At 49.5% G+C, this 15,189-nt stretch overlaps 1 protein-coding gene across 18 annotated transcripts in view; it reads left to right on the top strand.

Annotated features, from left to right (window-relative positions):
* The first annotated feature begins 11,814 nt into the window (after window positions 1–11,814).
* LOC100344656 (kinesin-like protein KIF9) overlaps window positions 11,815–15,189 on the top strand; it is a 79,448-nt gene continuing 76,073 nt past the window's right edge. For 15 of the 18 annotated variants that reach the window (XM_070051028.1, XM_070051027.1, XM_051852591.2 and 12 more), the window contains exon 1: window positions 14,722–14,804. The gene's annotated coding sequence lies outside the window, so the exon portion shown is untranslated. Of the gene's footprint in view, window positions 11,947–12,569; window positions 12,678–14,721; window positions 14,805–14,947; window positions 15,067–15,189 lie in introns of those variants that run through there. The other 3 variants (XM_070051025.1, XM_070051026.1, XM_070051024.1) reach the window with 3 other exon arrangements.

The raw sequence follows: 15,189 nt of genomic DNA, 5'->3' as shown, positions 1-15,189 counted from the left end.
TCCCAGCACTCACTCTCTTCAGACGGAAACTACACTTCTGACCACATTCTCTCCACCACGGCTTCCCTAGAACCTAGCACAAGCCTGTTTTCCACCTCACACCTCCGTCTTTCTTCCTGCTCCTGTCCTCTCACTGTGGACACCCTCGGAATTCCAGTCCCTACTGTTTTCTTCTTTTTTCTGTTACCAGTCTCACTGACTTCACCACTGCTCTCACAGTCCTCACTTCTCCCCCAGGCTCCACTGCCTATGTACACTGCTTACTGGACATTTCACTTGGGTGTCTCACAACACCTTAAGTTTGGTGTCTAAAATGCATGTTTTTCTGGGGCTGGTGTTGTGTCACAGTAGGTGAAGCCCTCGCCTGGGATGCCTGTGTCCCATATCGGATTGCCTGGTTCAAATCCTAGCCACTCCGGGCTTCTAGCCAGTTTTCTGTTAATGTGCTTGGGAGACAGCAGATAATGGCCCAAGTACTGGGGTTCCTGCCATCCAGGGGAGACCTGGATGGAGTTCCTGACTCCTGACTTCAATGTGGACTAGCTCTGGCTGTTGCAGGCATTTAAGAAGTGAAGCAGCAGATGGAATCAAAGTTTCTCTCTCTGCTTTTCAAATACATAAATTATCCTTTGAAAAACAAAATGCATGTTCTTCCCACCTTCCTTTCCTCATCTGCTAAATATTGTCAATTAATCCAGATGCTTGACTTGCCCCAATTGGTAGAGTTGGAAACATACTAGGGGATTCCAATTCAATCCCATCAAGGTGGCATGTGCCAATGCCATCTCACTATTCCAAGTGATCAATTTCAGTTCACAATTGATCATAATGAAAGGACTAAGAGTCAAAGGGAGCACATAAACAAGTCTAGTATCTGCTAACACTAACCGATAGAATAAATAAAGGGGAGAGTGATCCAACATGGGAAGTGAGATACTCAGCAGACTCATAGAATGGCGGATGTCCTAAATAGCACTCTGGCCTCAGAATCAGCCCTAAAGGCACTCGGATCTGGCTGAAAAGCCCATGAGAGTATTTCAGGCATGGAAAGCCAAGACACTCTGGCAAAAAGATCTCTGTGAGTGAGATCCCAGTGGAAAGAACAGGTCTTCAAAGAGGGAGGTGCCTTTCTCTGAAGGGAGGAGAGAACCTCCACTTTGACTATGACCTTGTCTAAACAAGATAAGAGTCGGAGAACTCAAGGGGCTTCCATAGCCTTGGAAACTCATGACTGGTGCATAGGGAGATTACTGATGCCATAAACAGGAGTGTCAATTTGTAAAGTCAACAACAGGAGTCACTGTGCACTTACTCCTCATGTAGGATCTCTGTCCTTAATGTGCTGTACACTGAGGCTTAATGCTATAACGAGTACTCAAACAGTATATTTCACTTTGTGTTTCTATGGGGGTGCAAACTGTTGAAATCTTTACTTAATGTACACTAAACTGATCTTCTGTTAAAAAAAAAAAAAAAAAAAAGAAAAGAAACTATCAATTCCCAACTTGACTCTCACTGGGATTAAACATGACAATAGGTCTGATCTGATTTCATCATCATTTAAAAAAAATCATCTATTATTTTTCACTTTATGTTTCTGTGTGGGAACAAACTGTTGAAATCCTTACTTAAGGTATACTAAGCTGATCTTCTGTATACTAAGATAATCGAAAATGAATCTTGATGTGAATGGAAGGGGAGAGGGAGTGGGAAAGGGGAGGGTGGTGGGTGGGAGGGACGGTATGGGGGGGAAAGCCATTGTAACCCATGAGACGTACTTTGGAAATTTATATTCATTAAATAAAAGATTAAAAAAAAAAAAAACATTCTGGTTCCTCTTTTTTTTTTTTTTTTTTTTTTTTTTTTTTTTTTTTGATAGGCAGAGTGGACAGTGAGAGAGAGAGACAGAGAGAGAAAGGTCTTCCCTTGCCGTTGGTTCACCCTCCAATGGCCGCCGCTGCAGCCGGCGCACCGCGCTGATCCGATGGCAGGAGCCAGGATCCAGGTGCTTTTTCCTGGTCTCCCATGGGGTGCAGGGCCCAAGCACCTGGGCCATCCTCCACTGCACCCCCTGGCCATAGCAGAGAGCTGGCCTGGAAGAGGGGCAACCGGGACAGAATCCGGAGCCCCGACCGGGACTAGAACCCGGTGTGCCGGCGCCGCAAGGTGGAGGATTAGCCTATTGAGCCACGGCGCCGGCTGGTTCCTCTTTTTTCTTCAAACTCATGCCCAATGGATTTTTGATAATTTATCTACAGATACAATACAATCTCTAACAGAGTACAAGAATGCTTCTTTTTAGAAAATGAAAGCTGATCTTAAAATTCATATGAAACTCAAGAGATCCATATAGCAAATAATGTTAAGAGTAAGCTGAGGGGCCAGCGCTGTGGCATAGCAGGTAAAGCCACCCACTGCCTGTAGTGCCGGCATCCCATATGGGTACTGGTACAAGTTCCAGCTGCTCCACTTCTGATCCAGCTCTCTGCTATGGCCTGGGAAAGCAGCAGAAGATGGCCCAACTCCTTGGGCCCCTGCACCCATGTGGGAGACCCGGAAGAAGTTCCTGGCTCCTGGCTTTGTATCAACTCAGCTCTGGCCATTGCAGTCATTTGGGGAGTGAACCAGCAGAATGGAAGACGTCTCTCTCTCTCTCTCTCTAGTTCTACCTCTCTCTCTCTGTAACTCCGTCTTTCAAATAAATAAGTCTTTTTTAAAAACTTATTAAACTGGGCCGACGCCGTGGCTCACTAGGCTAATCCTCCGCCTGCGGCGCCAGCACACCGGGTTCTGTCCCAGTTGCCCCTCTTCCAGGCCAGCTCTCTGCTGTGGCCAGGGAGTGCAGTGGAGGATGGCCCAAGTGCTTGGGCCCTGCACCCCCCCCATGGGAGACCAGGAGAAGTACCTGGCTCCTGCCATCGGATCAGTGTGGTGCGCTGGCCGCAGCATGCTGGCCGCGGCGGCCATTGGAGAGTGAACCAACGGCAAAGGAAGACCTTTCTCTCTGTCTCTCTCACTGTCCACTCTGCCTGTCAAAAAAAAAAAAACTTATTAAACTGGCCGGCGCTGTGGCTCACTTGGTTAATCCTCTGCCTGCAGCACCAGCATCCCATATGGGCACCAGGTTCTAGTCCCGATTGCTCCTCTTCCAGTCTAGCTCTCTACTATGGCCCAGGAAGGCAGTGAAGGATGGCCCAAGTGCTTGGGCCCCTGCACCCACATGGGAGACTGGGAGAAAACACCTGGCTCCTGGCTTCATATCAGCGTAGTTCCAGCCATAGTAGCCGTTTTGGGGGGTGAACCAACAGAAGGAAGACCTTTCTCTCTGTCTCTCTCTCTCTCACTGTCTATAACTCTACCTGTCAAATAAAAAAACTTATTAAAATTGTATTTTAATTTCATTTTTATGTGAAATTTCTGATGTAGCCTCTCATAGATAAAAAGAATTAAAATTCATAAATAAACCCATACATCTATGGTCATTTTTTCAATAAGGGTGCCAGTAACACTCAAAGTGGAAAAATCATATTTTCAAATAGTTCTGAAACAACTGGGAATTTACTTGCAAAAGCATAAAGTTGGAGTCCTATTGCACACACACCATATAAAAAAGTAACTCAATACCAATCAAGGATCTACATGTAAAACTAAAACTACAAAACTCTTATAAGAAAGTATAGATCTCTGTGACAATGAATTTGGCAAGAATCCTTGCCAAATGCAAATGAACAGTACATGATAACAAGAAACAGGTAACTTAGATCTGATCAAATGGAAAAATCATTTTGTTTCAATAGATAAATGAAGAAATCGAAAAGATAGCCCATTGATTGGGAAAAAAATACACAAATGATCTAATAAAATCTTACATCTGGAATATATAAATAACTCTTACAACTCAGTAAGAAAAAAAATCCAATTTAAAAATGGGCAAAGGGTCTGAATAAACATTTCTCCAAAGAAAATACAAAATGATCAAAAAATCACAAAGGACTGGCTAACAACTTCAGTTATCAGGAAACACAGATCAACAAAACAAGAAGATACAACTTCACACTCACTAGGTTGGTTAGAATAAAAAGTCAGATAATAACACGCATTGGGAGGTCGTGGAGGTATTAGAATCTCATAGACTTCTGGTGGAAATATAGTTGATACAGACACTTAGGAAAATATTCTGGCAGTTCTCCAAAACATAGTTAAGTTATACACACAGTTACTATTTGATCTGGCAATCCTATTCCTAGGTATAAATCCAAGACAAACTAAAATAGCTGTTCAAAGAAAAAGCTGGTAGTAGAAATGTTCATAGCAGAATCCATTCCCAACAGTCATAAGGAGGAAACAAACCAAGTGTTCATCTGGGTTTTCCCATTTACTGGCATAAGGCTATTCACTGGACTGGCATTCTCTTAAAGAACAGTCTACAGGGGCCGGCACGGTGGCTCACTTGGTTAATCTTCCACCTGCAGTGCTGGCATGCCATATGGGCCACGGGGTTCTATCCTGGTTGCTCCTCTTCCAGTCCAGCTCTCTGTTGTGGCCCAGGAAGGCAGTGGAGGACGGCCCAAGTGCTTGGGCCCTGCACCCGCATGGGAGACCAGGAGAAGCACCTGGCTCCTGCCTTCGGCCATTTGGGGAGTAAACCAACAGAAGAAAGACCTTTCTCTCTGTCTCTCTCTCTCTCTCACTGTCTGTAACTCTACCTATCAAATTAAAAAAAAAAAGTCTACAGCAACTATAATTATAGCTCCTTTGTGGGCACACTTAGCAATCTTATGGAAACATCTCTAAGCTGAGATTAAAAACAGCCAAAAGAAATCTACAATAAATGTGATACTAAATGATAAAAACAATAAAAGCCTCAACACTAAAATTGGCAAGAATCACACAATGTACTTCTGGCCCATGTAATTAGACAAGAAAAATGAAAAATACAGAAAACTGTTCGGAAATAAAGGATACACCACCTAACATTGCTCATAAATGATACTAGTGTTTATCCTTAAACAATTAAAATTTAAAAAAAAAAAAGAATCAACTGAACAGCGGTTAGAACTAGCACGACCATATCTATTAAGGAGGCTGACTGAATAATCCACGATTTTGCAGATCAGAAAATCGAAGTGATTAGTGCCACAGAATCCTAATTTTTAAGTACTGGGGATGTTACATTTTAATCTATTGTACGGTAAATGTTCTGTGTATGTCATCGGGCTTGCTTCTGAAAGCGCACCAGCACGATCCCATTTCACAATCACACTGAGTCAACACGCGTGCATGAGGGCGCACACGCATCCGCGAGGCTTCTCCACAGCGAGCAGCCCGGAGGCTAAGATTTGCGAACGGAGGACACTTTTCCCTTCCACTTACCCCTGCATTCTAACGCCCCGGAGGAAGGTGCTTCATCCGCATTCCTGAGGGAAGTCAGGGCTGGCCCCTCACCGCGGCGCAGCGTCCAGCCACGGCCGTCCGCCACTGTGCGCAAGGCCGAGGGTCTCCGCCACCCCCGGGGCATACGGCTCCCGCGCAGCAGCGGCCCCGGCCCCCTCAGGCCGCCCACAGCCCGGCGCTGCACCCTGGTCCCTCGCGCCCCCGGCCCCGCGCCCCCTCAGGCCGCCCACAGCCCGGCGCGGCACACTCTTACCTCGCGCCCCCGGCCCCGCGCCCCCTCAGGCCGCCCACAGCCCGGCGCTGCACCCTGGTCCCTCGCGCCCCCCGGCCCCGCGCCCCCTCAGGCCGCCCACAGCCCGGCGCGGCACACTCTTACCTCGCGCCCCCGGCCCCGCGCCCCCTCAGGCCGCCCACAGCCCGGGCTGCACCCTCGTCCCTCGCGCCTCCGGCCCCGCGCCCCCTCAGGCCGCCCACAGCCCGGGCTGCACCCTCATCCCTCGCGCCCCCGGCCCCGCGCCCCCTCAGGCCGCCCACAGCCCGGGCTGCACCCTGGTCCCTCGCGCCCCCCGGCCCCGCGCCCCCTCAGGCCGCCCACAGCCCGGCGCGGCACACTCTTACCTCGCGCCTCCGGCCCCACGCCCCTTCAGGCCGCCCACAGCCCGGGCTGCACCCTCATCCCTCGCGCCCCCGGCCCCGCGCCCCCTCCAGACGGTCAGTGTTGCGCCTGCGCGCTGCCGTCCCGGGCCCCCGCGGACTCTCCAGGAAACTGGGAGGGCCAACATCTCCGCTTCTCCCCGATCCCCGTCACCTCCCTCTGAGGGCCACGTAGGCTCCTGGACCTCAGAGCTGCCCTGGAGGACCTCCGCCCACGGGCACGGCAGAGATCCAAAGCTAGGGGTCAAAATGGAAACTGGAAAACGGACATTCCTCAGCAAGACCATAACCGGTCACAAGAAGTAAGGGCTCTCGATCTCCTTGCAATGAAACGTTCCAGGCAGAGGCACATTTTTGCAAGTGTTCAAAGGTTGTCAGGATGCAGGCAACAGCCTTTCCTAAAACCCACACCCACTGACCCACGATGGATGGAGCCACGGCTTCCTGAGGAAAACAAATGCCAAGAAATTATACAATAAACTTCAAGTGGTGACCAGCACAAAGTTGAAGGAGTGATTTGAGAGGGGCTGTTCATAATGCTTGTGACACCATCCTTTCTGAAGCTCCTAGCACCTTGCCTGCCACATATTGGTTTGGGTGGCCCAAGAAAAACAGGGTCAGGAAGTGGAATAACCATAGAGCAGGCAGATCCACACAGAGGGACAGAGGGCCTCCCATAAGGTTTCTGAAATGAACCACGAAGTCTAAAATGGCCACTGACTTCCCCATTCTCCTTCTTCTTCCTCATTTTGCAGTCCAATCCTGTTTGCACAAGCACCATGGCATGGCCAATCAAATACCCTTTTGTGCCTGTGCTTGTGAACACAAGAAAACCAGCCCAGGGGCCGGCGTTGTGGCATAACGGGTTAAGTCACTGCCTGCAATGCCGGCATCCCATATGGGCACTGGTTCAAGCCCCTGCTGCTGCACTTCTGAGCCAGCTCCCTGATAATGCACCTGGGAAAGCAGTGGAGGATGGCGCAGGTCCTTGGGCCTCTGCACCCACATGGGAAACCCAGATGAAGCTCCTGTTTCCTGGCTTCACACTGGCCCATTGCAGCCATTTGGGAAGTGAACCAACAAATGGAAGATCTCTGTATCTCTCCCTCTCTCTCTGTAACTCTTCTTTCAAACAAATGAATCTTTAAAAAAAGAAAACCAGTCCAAAACCCCTTTCAAAGCTGCCTCATACCCTGTGCTCATGTTACCGCCTAAGAGGAATAAGCAAAGAGGATGTTAAACTACTTGTAAAAGACTCAGGGCCCCATTTCCCCAATAGACTCCTGGCTCTGGGGCCGCTCTCTGCACTACTGGTCTCCAGTTAGAGAGCTTTGATCCTTCTTCTCTCTGGCTCAGTAAACTTCCTTTCACTTTGCACCCTGAACTCAGTTTCTATACTGAAGGAAGTCAAGAACCAGGTAACACTCTCTTGATGCAGCATAACCACTGAAGCCGAACCCATTGGCCTATTCACTACAGCACTCCATACAATCTCTACTGTCCCCTTCCCAGGAGAGGAAGAATGGGAGATGGCATGGCTCCTAGCCAGGATTCCAGATGCTGTGGGATAGGACAGGCCAAAGCGCAAGGTTCCCAGGAAATCTAAAATCCCTGTCCAAAAATGGGCACCACACAGGGAAGCAGGGATGATCCAAAACATCAAGGCCAAGAATAGTCAAACAGGAAAAGATTTCTGTAGAACACCCCTAATACTAGTAGGAGAAATTGCTATAGCATCCTCAAAACTAAGTTCCTTCCCTGACAAGCCAATTGCTGACGTCAGAGAGGTAAAAATGTGGCAATTTGTTGGAAAGCTCAAAGGAAAGAGTTTGGCAGCTATGGCTTAATTCCTAGGGTCCTCCAGGGGTTAGGGGTAAAGATTCTTGTAGGTTGAAGTTGGAGTTGAGAGGTGAGTGTTAAGCTCATGTCCAGGTCCCTGGTTGGCCTGCAGTGCTCGTGGCCCTCCTACGATCGGTCAGTGATATCGTGTTCTTCGGAAGTTCTGATGATGGCAAAGTGCGCTCCTCTTAGTCAGGTAGGAGTTACTTTCTTGTTCAGCGCCTGGGGTTTCTGGGAAAAAAAGCCCTTAAGACAAGACCCAACATCAAGACATTATTTATAGGGGAGATAAATGAGCTCATGAGTCTTGGGTTTAAGGACCCTGTTGGGCCTGCCATACCACTCCCTCAATTCAATTTAGTAGGAGGATGATTTACAATCATAAAAGCAAGGCAGGGAAACTCTACATTGAGGGAGAAAGACTGGGAGACTAGAACTCGATGGTATCTAGCATCAGCATCAAAGGCACTGTAAAGTGCTCAGTTTCAGCAAGAGGGTCAGAACTCAGAGCAGGATGCTCTCTGGGTATAACATGGAAAGACTTTGTGTGGCAATATGAGAAGGAGAAGTAGACCCAGAGCCATAGGAAGTTTAGTTTGTTCACATGGTTACAGCCATCCTGATCCTTAGCATTTTTAAGTTTCCTTATACCAATTGGTAATTACTGGCTACCCTAAACCCCAGAGGAGTTCTCTTTACTCTAAGCTTCTTGAATCATTCATATGACCCAACAAGTGTCAGAAGAGAAAATGACAGGGCTGGTGCTGTGCTGCAGCAGGTTAAGCTACCACCTGCAACATCCGCACCCTAAGTGGGTGCCAGTTCAAGCTCCAGCTGCTCTACTTCTTATCCAGCTCCCTGCTTATGCACCTGGGAAAACAGAAGAAGATGGCCCAAGTACTTGGGCCCCTGCACCCACATGGGAGACCCAGATGATGTTCCTGGCTCCTATCTTTGGCCTGGCCCAGCCCTGGCCTTTGTGGCCATTTAGGGAATAAGCCAGCAGATGGAAGATCTCATCTCTCTCTGTCTCTGTGACTCTGCCTTTCAAATAAATAAATAAATCTTTTTTCTAAAGAGGTAGAGTTACAGACAGAGAGATGCACAGAAAGAAGTATCTTTCCATCTGCTGGTTCACTCCCCAGATGGCCGCAACGGCCAGAGCTGAGCTGATCCAAAGCCAGGAGCCAGGAACTCCATCTGCATCTTTCATGTGGGTGCAGGGGCCTAAGCACTTAGGCCATCTTCCACTGTTTTCTCAGCCATTAGCAGAGAGCTTGATTGGAAGAGGAGAAGCCGGGACTCAAACCAGCACCCATATGGGATTCCGGTGCTGCAGGTGAAGGCTTGGCCCACTACACCACAGCGCCAACCCCATGAATAAACTTTTATAAAAAAGAAGGCAGAGAAGGAGGAGAAAGAGGAGAAGGAGGGGAAGGAGGGGAAGGAGGGGAAGCAGGGGAAGGAGAGGAAGAAGGGGAAACAAGAAAAGAAAGAAAGGGCACCTAATCAAGGTTAGGACATGGATGCCGAGAAGGCTTCCTGGAGAAGGGGCTTCTCAGTTAAGTCTTGAAGAGTAAATAGGAGTTTTTAAGATGAAAGATCTGTCTGCTCTCCTAGCTAGGGTTTGGGCTCCATCATTCCCATTCAAGCACAGTAGCTGAGCTTTCTGTACATGCTGCAGCAAACTCTGACTCTCTTGGGTGTCTAGGGCCCCATTTTCTTTTATGGCATACATGAGTGTTCTGCCTTTTTAAAGGGGAATATCGACACCGATGATGTCACAGTTTGAGCAGTTTTGGGGCCGAGAACTGCAGACCTCACTGTGCTCCTCTCTGTGGTCTTCTTACAACTAAAAGATGCCAAGGGATGCCTTTCTCACAACTGTTCCCCTCCAGGCAGGATCTGACACAAAAAGGGGACAATGGTGACACAGAGCAGCACAACAAGCAGTACAGGTATTTTCTATTATTATTATCAAAGAATATTATCAAATTTGGAGGGCCTTAGCAAAAGTCTGGACATAAGGGATGAAGTGGGATGAAACAAGTATGTGAACATGATGACAGAAGACACCTGTAGGACTTCATGTGCCAAGCACCACTCTAACCGCATTACAGGATTTATCACATCCAATTTTTACAATGACTCCACAATTTAGGAATTATTTTTATCCTCATTTTACGTATGAGGAAGCTACAGCACAGAGAGGCTAAGTAACTCACCCAAGGTCACCTAGCTCGGATGATATCCAGGATCCTAGTCTAGACCCCTGGGTGAATGATACTGCCTTTTAAAGCTGTTGGTGGGCGGTGGTAGGTGGTGAGTTTCACTTAAGGAATGTAGAATTTGGGTTACCTGTCTGGTTGTTGTTATACCAAAGCTCCTGTGATAGTTTCTAAGGGAGGTCAGGGTGGGGTACAGGATGCCTACAGGCATTCTGGGGTTGTCTTTGGCACCAATGTAGGTGCCCCAAGGTGCTGTTGGGGAGGCATCATGGTGCATGTCTTGCCCAAGCCAGTGATAGATTAAGCCCACAATGCTGGACACAGAAATACCTCTGCTGTCTAGACACACCGCCCAGATGGCCAGGCCCTCACAATGAAAACCAACCAGCTGAGCATGAAGCAGCCCTAAGGAACAAAAATAACTCAGTCTTGGTCTCGGATCCTCATTTCTCATGCAGCAGGCAGCCAGAACTGCAGTATCAGACACGGTCAAGTAAATTTGGACAGCATTTGGCCTGGCCTTAAGAGATTTCCTGCTCAAAAACTCAGCCTTGGCGGCTTTGGTGCACCAGTGGGCTACACCTAGTCAGAGGCTAGGCCCGGGTAACTGTGACTTCTTTCTGATACTTCCAAATGCAGAGGAGAAACTGATGTCAGGAGGTTGCCTTAAGGCTCTGTGGACAAAGACTGCTCTAAGGTATTCCCTTTCAAGCCTGTGAGAACTGTGCAGCAGGACTTCCGATGTCTCTGTCTCTATGCTGGCCTGTGCAGATACAAGAGGGGAGCATGTCAGGACCAAAGGTAGACCCAAGAGCTGATTTCTGGAAGGCTCAAGAGACTGGTTACTTTGCACCCTGTAAAGGACCCACCTGCCGGGCTACAGTGAGATGCATAAAGATACATGGATAACTCCATCAGAAAATGGCTCATCTAAAGCTCTGGGCTGCACCCATTGCCATTACACCCACTGAGGCTGTGCTTACAGTGCCTGCTCAATCACGTTAGCAGCAGGAAGCTGCTCACATCCTACGTCCATAGGCAAAGTCACGTGTCTCCCACACATCAGCCCGGACAACTGCATCTTCCCACGTTTTACCTGCTCCTTGGCCTTTCCTTGGACACCAGAACGCGGTGTCTGCGTCTTCGCAGAGATTAACCACAGTTCTGTTGCCGCATAGCACAGTCTCTCCTCCAGACTCGGACTGAGCACCAGACCTGGCACAGCAGAGAGAAGGCTCAGAATATGCCTGACCTTTGGCTAGGCAGTGTCCCTACGTGACCCCATTCATGGGCCCCAGCCGGATGAGAGACGGGCTGGGCTCTGCATTTTCCAGTTGGGGAAACGGGCTTACAAGTTAGGTATTTCTCCCAGGTCGCTGGGAGAGGAAGGGGCAGAGCGGGACGGGGGGAGCCGGGGCGGGGCAGGGGCCCGGAGGCGTCGCGTGAAGCCCCGCCCCGCGCCTGTCGCGGAGGGAGAGGGTCCTGGCGCCCAGGGTCCCGCCCCCGCGCGCCCACCTTTGCGACGAGACTTCCGGGATCCTGCACGGGCCGGAAGTGGGGGGGTCATGTCGCTTCCGGCGCGGATGTTGTTTTCGTTTCTGCGAGCCTAGGAGGTGTTCGGAGTCGTTTCTGAGGCCGCTTGTGGGCCACAGTGTGGCAGGGGCGCCTCAGCGAGGGTCGCTAACGCCGGCCCGGAGCTCGCTTGGCCTTGGCCCCCGCGGGTCGCGCAGTCCCCGTGACGCCGTGAGGCCGCCCGGTGTAGACCTCTTTGTCCCATTTCTCTGACCAGCCGTGCCTGGCAAGGAGGCGGGCACAGCGAAGAGCAGGGCAGGTGAGCGGCGCAAGAACCTGGTGTAACACGAAGTGGAGGTGGCTCTTTGCCCAGCCTGGCCCTGGGAGACGATAGGCAGAGGGTCAGACCCAGGCCCAGAATGTCAGACGTGAGGTGCGACTTGTAAACGCCGGAATCCACTGGAGTTAGGCTGTTGTGCATTCGAGATGGCAAGGAAGCAGGAAAAGGCCAGCGCTTCTTTTTTTTGCTTCTTTTTTTTTTTTTTTTTTGACAGGCAGAGTGGACAGTGAGAGAGAGAGACAGAGAGAAAGGTCTTCCTTTGCCGTTGGTTCACCCTCCAATGGCCGCCGCGGCCGGCACACCGCGCTGATCCGATGGCAGGAGCCAGGAGCCAGGGGCTTTTCCTGGTCTCCCATGGGGTGCAGGGCCCAAGCACTTGGGCCATTCTCCACTGCACTCCCTGGCCACAGCAGAGAGCTGGCCTGGAAGAGGGGCAACCGGGACAGAATCTGGCGCCCCGACTGGGACTAGAACCCCGTGTGCCAGCGCCGCTAGGCGGAGGATTAGCCTAGTGAGCCGCGGCGCTAAGGCCAGCACTTCTTATGTGGGTGGGATCAGAGTCCCCAGGTTATTTTTAAATCCATCTTTGCTCTCTTTTTTAGGGGGAAAAAAAAAAAAAAAGACAGTTGAGGCCCAGGAAGAAGTTGCTGACCCAGGGACCTGGGGATGAATAGTGAGTTGGAAGCACAGCACACATGCCCAAGCACCCAGTAAGCTGCTGATTTTGCCAAGAGTATTTTACAGTAGATAAACTGGATTACAGTTTCCCCCCACTTCGGTGTCAGCTAAATGAGCCACCTTCGTTCCCTTTACCAAATATGTGTCCCCACGTGCCATGCACTACATGTGTACAAAGGTGCCTGGAAGCCAGCTCTGCCCTTGGAGAGCTCGGGAAAACGGGGGAGACAGTTACAGTGTGAGCAGTGCTCTTACAGAGGTTTGGATGGAAGACGTGCTGTGGGCTCCCTGAGGTGATAACCGCTGAAGCCTGGAGACACCAGCAAAGCCTTCTGAGGGAAGTGAGTCCAGTAGAAAAAGTGTTGACACTTTTAAGATTTATTTTTATTTATTTGAAAGGCAGAGTGATAGAGAAGGAGAGACAAAGAAAGAAGAAAATCTTTCATCTACTGGTTCAGTCCCCAGTTGGCCTCAGTGGCCACCAGGAGCTCAGAACACCATCCAGGTCTCCCACATGAATGGCTGGGGCTCAAGCACTTCGGCCATCTTGTTCTGATCCAGCTCCCTGCTAATGTGCCTGAGGTGTGGCCTCATACGCTGAGGACTGGCTCAGTCCCAGCTGTTGCAGTCATTTGGGGAATGAACCAGTGGATGGAAGATGATCTCTCTGCCTCTGCCTCTCTCTGTAACTCTGCCTTTCAAATAAATAAATGAATTAAAAAAAAAAAAAGGAAAAATTAAAACGAAGACTGAACTCTACCTGTGTATCGAGAGCTTTAGTCTCAAAACTTGTTCATTTCTAGCAGATGAGGTTTTAAGCATGGGATTCCAACAAAGATTTATTTGTAAAACAGGTATACACTACTATATCTTAATTTACATTATATTACATACGTTAAATGGGAGTCAAATGACAGTTTAGTACTTTCTTTTGGGATCTCTTCCATGTTCTATGTTAAAGAATGTTTGGCCTGAGTGCTTGGGGAGAGTGGTAGGAAAAATGGCTGGACCCGAAGTCTAAGCCTGGGTTGTGAAGGGCTCCCAATGCTAGGTGTAGACATTTAGACTTCAGCCTGGAAGAAAGAGAACCACTGAAAGTTGTTTGTTGTTTTTTTTTTTTTAAGATTTATTTATTTACTTATTTATTTGAAAGGTAAAGTTATAGAGAGGCAGAGGCAGAGAGAGGTCCTCGATCTTATTGGTTCACTCCCCAGATGGCCGCAATGGCTGGAGCTGGGCCAGTCTGAAGGCAGGAGCCAGGAGCTTCTTCCAGGTCTCCCACATGGGTGCATGGCCCAAGCACTTGGGCCATCTTGTACTGCCTTCCCAGGCCACAGCAGAGAGCTGGATTGGAAATGGAGTAAACAGGACTCGAACCAGCAGCCATTTGGGATGCTGGCACTGCAGGCAGTGACTTTACCTGCTATGCCATAGCACCAACCCTAACCACTGAAAATTTTAAGAGATGATTTTCTACTTGCAGAGATGCCAAGAAAGACCTTCCTTGGTTGTACTCTTTGTTTTTTTTTTTTTTTTCCTTGAAACTTTGCTTTTTAACTCAGTGAAGCATCTGTTGCTACCAGCTTGAGGCTGAACACTTTTGGGACCCTGATTTCTTTTTTGATATTTCTGCAGGTGATAACTCCTATTGCCCCCTTCTACAATCCTGAAAAACAGTTCCTGAGACCATGATTTTAATTGGACCAACTGCTGCAGGAACAAGCCTCTCTGAGGGGTCACAGTGACCACCAGTGGCAGGGGAACTTTAGGTCTTAGCCCCTGGAGCACTGTTTTCCAGAAGCAGGAGGAGCACCTGACTGTGAAGCAGGAGCCAGGGAGCCAGACTCAGGAGCAGGGCTGCAGTCTCCAGAAGAACCACCCTCCTGTCTGAAATTTTCCGGCTGCACTTCAGGCAGTTAGGTTACCACGAGATGTCTGGGCCACAGGAGGCACTGAGCCTGCTCCGGGAGCTCTGCCACTGGTGGCTGAGGCCAGAGGTACATACCAAGGCACGGATGCTGGAGCTGCTGGTGCTGGAGCAGTTCCTGAGCATCCTGCCTGGGGAGCTGCAGACGTGGGTGTGGCTGCATCGCCCCGAGAGTGGTGAGGCTGTGGCTGTCGTTGAAGATTTCCACAGACACTTCAGTGGACCAGGAGAGGTGAGAAGTTAAGTCTAGAACACTACCTGGAACTATTTTCTGGTGTTTGGATTAGCCTGGAAACAGGCATTCTCCATTCCCCAGATTCTAGGACAGTCTGTCTGTAGGGTTTCTTAACCTGCTTTATGGATGGAGGGGAAATAGTTTTGTGCTCCAGGGCATTAGAAAAAAAAGACAACTCGGCTAAGCTCTGTGAATCATCATTCTGTAAAACACTGTATGTGAGCCTACCGGTAGCCTACAGATCCACAAAGCATTCCAGGTAGGCAGGACATCTGCATGGTAGTTAGAATGGGAGGGAAGGGAGAGGAGGGTCTTGGGGCCTGCTCATAACACAGGTGCTCATTTGGGAAGCTCTCATGACTCCTTGCTGTGGATTCTCTCC

This window comes from Oryctolagus cuniculus, chromosome 10 (genome assembly GCF_964237555.1).
Source record: "Oryctolagus cuniculus chromosome 10, mOryCun1.1, whole genome shotgun sequence".
NCBI lineage: Eukaryota > Metazoa > Chordata > Mammalia > Lagomorpha > Leporidae > Oryctolagus > Oryctolagus cuniculus.
The sequence above is the reverse complement of the archived record's forward strand: the minus strand, read 5'-3'. Positions and strand labels throughout refer to the sequence as shown.